Source organism: Arachis duranensis, chromosome 9 (genome assembly GCF_000817695.3).
Source record: "Arachis duranensis cultivar V14167 chromosome 9, aradu.V14167.gnm2.J7QH, whole genome shotgun sequence".
NCBI lineage: Eukaryota > Viridiplantae > Streptophyta > Magnoliopsida > Fabales > Fabaceae > Arachis > Arachis duranensis.
In genome coordinates, this window is record NC_029780.3 from 34,837,370 (window position 1) to 34,844,478 (window position 7,109).

The 7,109-nt window shown below is 37.7% G+C and overlaps 1 non-coding gene across 1 annotated transcript; it reads right to left on the reverse strand.

Annotated features, from left to right (window-relative positions):
• Positions 1-2,099: 2,099 nt before the first annotated feature.
• Positions 2,100-2,207, reverse strand: LOC127741793 (small nucleolar RNA R71). The gene has a single exon (XR_008002998.1). It is a non-coding gene; the product is annotated as a small nucleolar RNA R71 (small nucleolar RNA).
• Between the last annotated feature and the right edge of the window lie 4,902 nt (positions 2,208-7,109).

The window sequence follows — 7,109 nt, forward strand, 5'->3', positions numbered from 1 at the left end:
CTGGGTGCTCCAGTGTATTTATAGTAGTTGGCCGTGATCTTCCCTGGATAAGATATTCTTATCTTATCTTATCTTTTGGGAGTTTTATCTCTATCTTTGTGGAACCGCCTTTTCTAGGCCTTTTCGGCCTTTAGGTTTTGGGCTGTGTTCCTTTTGATGGGCCTTCCTTACTTTATTTGTCCGAGGTCCGACCTTTAGGCGTGAGCCTTAGGACGAGGTCGGACCTTTTATAAATTTGCCGAGTTGGAGGAGCTCGGTCAGGGTATGAACAATATTCTTCATGATCTTCAAGTTGTTCTTGGTAAGTCTTCTTGTTTGATCTTGATATTTTCTTGTTTTGTGTTTTTTGTTGTTTCTCATATGCATTTTTGAATTCTTAGTGTCAAATATTAAAAATTTCTAAGTTTGGTGTCTTGCATGTTTTCTTTTCTTAAAATTTTTTCAAAAACAAGTTTTGATGTTCATCTTGATCTTCAAAGTGTTCTTGGTCTTCATCTTGACATTCAAAGTGTTCTTGCATGCATTATGTGTTTTGATCTTAATTTTTCATGTCTTGTGTCAATCTTGTTGTTTACAAAAAAAAAGAGAAAAACACAAATATGACATCTTTTCTTCTTTTTTCTCTCTCCTCATTAAAAATTTAAAAATAAAAAATATCTTTTCCTTATTTTGCTCATAATTTTCGAAAATTTGAGTTGACTTAGTCAAAAATTTTTAAAACTTAGCTATTTCTTATAAGTCAAGTCAAATTTTCAATTTAAAAAAATCCTATCTTTTCAAAATCGTTTTCAAAAATCAAATCTTTTTCATTTTTTTATTATTTTTGAAAATTTTTAAAATTTAATTTCAAAATCTTTTTCTTATCTTTATTTCAAAATTTCGAAAACTTTACTAACAATTAAAGTGATTGATTCAAAAATTTGAAGTTTGTTACTTTCTTGTTAAGAAAGGTTCAATTTTTAAATTCTAGAGTCATATCTTTTAGTTTCTTGTTAGTCAAGTAATCAATTTTAATTTTAAAAATCAAATCTTTTCCAAAATATCTTTTTCAATCATATCTTTTCAAAATATCTTTTTCAAAATTGATTTCAAAAATCTTTTCTAACTTCTTATCTTTTCAAAATTGATTTTCAAATATTTTTCAACTAACTAATTGACTTTTTGTTTGTTTCTTATCTTTTTCAAAACTACCTAACTACTTTCCTCTCTCTAATTTTTGAAAATTACCTCCCTCTTTTTCAAAGTTCTTTTTTTAACTAATTGTTTCAAATTTTAATTTTTATTTTATTCCTTTTCTTAATTTTCGAATTTTAACTTTAATATTTTCTTCTATTTTAGTTACTTTTCAAAAACTCTTCTCTCTCATCTCTTTCTATTTATTTATTCATTTACTAACACTTCTCTTCATCTTAAAATTCGAACCCCCTCTTTCTCTCTGAGTTTGAATTTTCCTCTTTTCCTTCTTCTATTCTTTTCTTCTTCTACTAACATAAAGGAATCTCTCTACTGTGGTAAAGAGGATCCCTATTATTATTTTTCGTTCCCTTCTTTTTCATATGAGCAGGAGCAAGGACAAGGATATTCTTGTTGAAGCAGATCCTGAACCTGAAAGGACCCTAAGGAGGAAGCTAAGGGAAGCTAAAGCACAACCCTCTAGAGAGGACTTGATAGAAATTTTCGAAAAAGAAGAGGAGATGGCAACCGAAAATAATAAGAACAACAATAACACAAGGAGGATGCTTGGTGATTATACTACACCTACTTCTAAATTTGATGGAAGAAGCATCTCAATCCCTGCCATTGGAGCAAACAATTTTGAGCTGAAACCTCAACTAGTTGCTCTAATGCAACAGAACTGCAAGTTTCATGGACTTCAATCAAAAGATCCCTATCAGTTTTTAACTGAATTCTTGTAGATCTGTGAGACTGTTAAGACTAATAGAGTAGATCCTGAAGTCTACAGGCTCATGTTTTTCCCTTTTGCTGTAAGAGACAGAGCTAGAACATGGTTGGACTCACAACCTAAAGATAGCCTGGACTCTTGGGATAAGCTGGTCACGGCTTTCTTGGCTAAGTTCTTTCCTCCTCAAACGCTGAGCAAGCTTAGAGTGGATATTCAGACCTTCAAACAAAAAGATGGTGAATCCCTCTATGAAGCTTGGGAAAGATACAAGAAGATGACCAAAAGGTGTCCTTCTGACATGCTTTCAGAGTGGACCATTTTGGATATATTCTATTATGGTCTATCTGAGTTCTCTAAGATGTCACTGGACCATTCTACAGGTAGATCCATTCACCTAAAGAAAATGCCTGCAGAAGCTCAAGAACTCATTGACATGGTTGCAAATAACCAATTCATGTACACCTCTAAGAGGAATCCTGTGAGTAATGGCATGCCTCAGAAGAGGAGAGTTCTTGAAATTGATGCTCTGAATGCCATATTGGCTCAGAACAAAATGTTGACTCAGCAAGTCAACATGATTTCTCAAAGTCTGAATGGATGGCAAAATGCATCCAACAGTACTAAAGAGGCATCTTCTGAAGAAGAAGCTTATGATCCTGAGAACACTGCAATGGCAGAGGTGAATTACATGGATGAACCCTATGGAAACACCTATAATCCCTCATGGAGAAATCATCCAAATTTCTCATGGAAGGATCAACAAAAGCCTCAACAAGGCTTTAATAATGGTGGAAGAAACAGGCTTAGCAATAGCAAGTCTTTTCCATCATCTTCTCAACAACAGACAAAGAATGCTGAGCAGAGCCCCTCTGTCTTAGCAAACATAGTCTCTGATCTATCTAAGGCCACTTTAAGTTTCATGAGTGAAATAAGGTCCTCCATTAGAAATTTGGAGGCACAAGTGAGCCAGCTGAATAAGAAAATCACTGAAACTCCTCCTAGTACTCTCCCAAGCAATACAGAAGAGAATCCAAAAAGAGAGTGCAAGGCCATTGATATAATCAATATGGCCAAATTCACAAAGGAGGAGAAGGATGTGAATCCAAGTGAGGAAGACATCATGGGACGTCTCCCAGACAAGAAGGAGTTCCCTATTGAGGACCTAAAGGAATCTGAGGCTCATATAGAGACCATAGAGATTCCATTAAACCTCCTTATACCATTCATGAGCTCTGAGAACTATTCTTCCTCAGAAGAGGATGAAGATGTAACTGGAGAGCAAGTTGCTCAATATCTAGGAGCCATCATGAAGCTGAATGCCAAGTTGTTTGGTAATGAGACTTGGGAAGGTAAACCTCCCTTGCAAATTATTGAACTAGATACATGGGTTCAGCAAACTCTATCTCAAAAGAAACAAGATCCTGGTAAATTCTTAATACCCTATACCATAGGCACCATGACCTTTGAGAAGGCTCTGTGTGACCTGGGGTCAGGTATAAATCTTATGCTACTCTCTATAATGGAGAAGTTGTGGATCTTTGAGGTACAAGCTGCAAGAATCTCATTAGAGTTGGCAGACAAGTCAATAAAACAAGCTTATGGATTGGTAGAGGACGTGTTAGTGAAGGTTAAAGGCCTTTACATCCCTGCTGATTTCATAATCTTAGACGCTGGGAAGGATGAGAATGAATCCATTATTCTTGGAAGACCCTTCCTAGACACAGTAGGAGCTATGATTGATGTTGCACAGAGGAGAATTAGTCCTTCAATTGAATGGGGACTACCTTGTGTTTAAAGCTCAAGGATCTTCCTCTACAACCATGGAGAGGAAGCATGAAAAGCTTCTCTCAATACAGAGTAAAATAAAGCCCCCACAATCAAACTCTAAGTTTGGTGATGGGAGGCCACAACCAAACTCTAAGTTTGGTGTTGAACCCCCCACATTCAAACTCTAAGTTTGGTGTTGGAAGGTCCCAACAATGCTTTGATGATCTGTGAGCTCCATGAGAGCTCACTGTCAAGCTATTGACATTAAAGAAGCGCTTATTGGGAGGCAACCCAATTTTTATTTATCTATATTTCTATTGTTCTTTTATGTTTTATTAGGTTTATGATCATGTGGAGTCACAAAATAATTACAAAAATTAAAAACAGAATAAAAAACAGCAGAAGATAAAGCACACCCTGGAGGAGGAGCTTACTGGCGTTTAAATGCCAGTAAGGAGCATCTGGCTGGCGTTCAACGCCAGAACAGAGCATAAATCTGGCGTTGAACGCCAGAAACAAGTAGCAATCTGGCGTTTAAAACGCCAGGATTGCACCCTGAGAAAAGCTGGCGTTTAACGCCAGCAACAAGCATCAGGCTGGCGTTAAATGCCAAAAACATGCTACATTTGGGTTTAACGCCAGAAACAAGCTTCAGTCTAGCGTTAAACGCCAGGATTGCATGCAAAGGGCGTTTTACACGCCTAATTGGTGCAGGAATGGTAAATCCTTGAACCTCAGGATTTATGGACCCCACAGGATCATCTCAGGATCTGTGGACCCCACAAGATTCCTTCACCAATCACCTCAATCTCTCTTCCCCATCACCTCTTCACCACTCACATCCATCCACTCTTCCCCATAAACCCCACCTACCTTCAAATTCTAAATCTCTTTCCCACTCAAACCCACCCTAAATGACCGAACCCCATTACCTCTCCCTCCACTATATAAACCCCTCCATCATTCTTCATTTTCACACAACACAACCCCCTCTTCTCCCCCTTGGCCGAATACACATCTCTCTCCCTCTCCTCCATATCTTCTTTTTCTTTATCTATTCTTTCTTCTTTTACTCGAGGATGAGCATCATTCTAAGTTTGGTGTGGTAAAAGCATAGCTTTTTTGTTTTTCCATAACGATTTATGGCACCTAAGGCTGGAGAAACCTCTAGAAAGAGGAAAGGAAAGACAAAAGCTTCCACCTCCGTGTCATGGGAGATGGAGAGATTCATCTCAAGGGTCCATAGCTCAGTAGTAGAGCATTTGATTGCACATCAAAAGAGCCCACTCATGGACCTCAACAAGAGCATGAGGAATTCCCTCATCAAGAAATTCCTGAGATACCTCAGGGAATACATTTTCCTCCACACAATTATTGGGAGCAACTAAGGATAGGAGCACCAAAATCACTAGGGATCAAGCAACAGAGGCAAGGAAGAGATATAGAGGAGCTCAAGAGCACCTTTGGTTCTTCAAGAGGAAGACGCTACCCTTACTAAGGTGGACTCATTCCTTAATCTCCTTGCTCTTATTTTTCTGTTTTTCAATTTTTGAGCTTCATGTTTATCTTTTTTGAGTCTTTACTACATGATCATTAGTGTCTAGTGTCTATGTCTTAAGGCTATGAATAATTCCATGAATCCTTCACCTTTCTTAAATGAAAAATGTTTTTAATACAAAAGAACAAGAAGTACATGAGTTTTGAATTCATCCTTGAAATTAGTTTAATTATATTAATGTGGTGACAATACCTTTTGTTTTCTGAATGAATGCTTAAACAGTGCATATTTTTTATCTTGTTGTTTATGAATGTTAAAATTGTTGGCTCTTGAAAGAATGATGAAAAAGAAAATTGTTATTGATGATCTAAAAATCATAAAATTGATTCTTGAAGCAAGAAAAAGTAGTGAATAACAAAAGCTTACGAAAAAATGGCGAAAAAAAAAGCAAGCAGAAAAATCCAATAGCCCTTAAAACCAAAAGGCAAGGGTAAAAAGGATCCAAGGCTTTGAGCATCAATGGACAGGAGGGCCCAAGGAAATAAAATCCAGGCCTAAGTGGCTAAATCAAGCTGTCCCTAACCATATGCTTGTGGCATTGATGAGCGGATAATTTGTACGCTTTTTGGCATTGTTTTTAGTATGTTTTTAGTATGTTTTAGTTAGTTTTTAGTATATTTCTATTAGTTTTTAGTTAAAATTCACTTTTCTGGACTTTACTATGAGCTTGGGTGTTTTTCTATGATTTCAGGTATTTTCTGGCTGAAATTGAGGGACTTGAGCAAAAATCTTATTCAAAGGCTGAAAAGGACTGCAGATGCTGTTGGATTCTGACCTCCCTGCACTCAAAGTGGATTTTCTGGAGCTATAGAAACCCAATTGGCGCGCTCTCAACGGCTTTGGAAAATAGACATCCTGGGCTTTCCATCAATATATAATAGTCCATACTTTTCCCGAGATTTGATAGCTCAAACCGGCGTCCCAAATCAGCTCAAAACTGCCCAGCGTTAAACGCCGGAACTGGCACAAGAATGGGAGTTAAACGCCCAAACTGGCACAAAAGCTGGCGTTTAACTCCAAGAGAAGTCTCTACACGAAAATGCTTCAATGCTCAGCCCAAGCACACACCAAGTGGGCCCGGAAGTGGATTTTTATGTCATTTACTCATCTCTGTAAACCCTAGGCTACTAGTTCTCTACAAATAGGACCTTTTGCTATTGTATTTTCATCTTTGGATCACTTTAGATCCTTTGATCATCTTTAGATCTTTAGATCATTTTAGATCTTTTGATCATCTTTGGACGTCTAGTTCTTAGATCATGGGAGGCTGGCCTCTCGGCCATGCCTAGACCTTGTTCTTATGTATTTTCAACGGTGGAGTTTCTACACACCATAGATTAAGGTGTGGAGCTCTACTGTACCTCGAGTATTAATGCAATTACTATTGTTCATCTATTCAATTCAGCCTATTCTTTGTCTGTGGTATTCCGAGTAGGATTCCGGGATTGAATGACTGTGACGTGCTTCAAACTCCTGAGGGCTGGGCGTTAGTGACAGACGCTAAAGAATCAATGGATTCTATTCCAACCTGATTGAGAACCGACAGATGATTAGCCGTGCTGTGACAGAGCATAGGAACGTTTTCACTGAGAGGATGTGAGGTAGCCACTGACAACGGTGAAACCCTACATACAGCTTGCCATGGAAAGGAGTAAGAAGGATTGGATGAAGACAGTAGGAAAGCAGAGAGACGGAAGGGACAAAGTATCTCCATACGCTTGTCTGAAATTCTTACCAATGAATTACATAAGTATCTCTATCTTTACTTTATGCTTTATTCATATATCATCCATAACCATTTGAATCTGCCTGACTAAGATTTACAAGGTGACCATAGCTTGCTTCATACCAACAATCTCCGTGGGATCGACCCTTACTCAC